At 66.8% G+C, this 485-nt stretch overlaps 1 annotated feature.

Annotated features, from left to right (window-relative positions):
* Positions 1 to 307: 307 nt before the first annotated feature.
* Positions 308 to 356: a microsatellite.
* Positions 357 to 485: the final 129 nt, after the last annotated feature.

Genomic DNA, 485 nt, shown 5'->3' with positions numbered 1-485 from the left:
GTCCTTCGCGTTGCGGGTGTGTGGGTGCGGGGTGCGGCTGGCTTCTCCTCCGCGTGTCTTTGCACTTGCACGGTGAGGGCGTCGTGCGTCGCCTGCGTCTTGCCATCTGCTGCGGTGTGTGTGCGAGGCTCTTTTGTTTTGCTCTTTGCCCCCGCACGTGTGTGTGTGTTTTGGGGTGGACGGTAAATGAGGTGTGCGAGTGTCGGTGGTGCGGCTGCACGCGGTGGTGGCGTTCTCACCGCCTGCTGCTGCGGATGAGGCGTGCGCTGCGGGAGGGAGGCAGGCGGTGGTGGGCGATCATTTCCCGGGTGGCGTTGGGGGCGAGCGGCGGCGGTGTCGGTGCGTGGGGCGGCGGCTACTGCACGTAGGGTGACTGGAGGGACTTGAGGGCGGCTGCGAGGGACATGACGGAGGCGGAGATTGAGGGGCAGTACTGCGGCCGCAAGCCGGAGTTTGTGCAGTGGCTGCGGGCGAGTGTGCAGTCA

Source organism: Trypanosoma rangeli (genome assembly GCF_003719475.1).
Source record: "Trypanosoma rangeli strain AM80 chromosome Unknown Tra_15.4_contig_00948, whole genome shotgun sequence".
Taxonomy (NCBI): Eukaryota; Euglenozoa; class Kinetoplastea; order Trypanosomatida; family Trypanosomatidae; genus Trypanosoma; species Trypanosoma rangeli.
The sequence above is the reverse complement of the archived record's forward strand: the minus strand, read 5'-3'. Positions and strand labels throughout refer to the sequence as shown.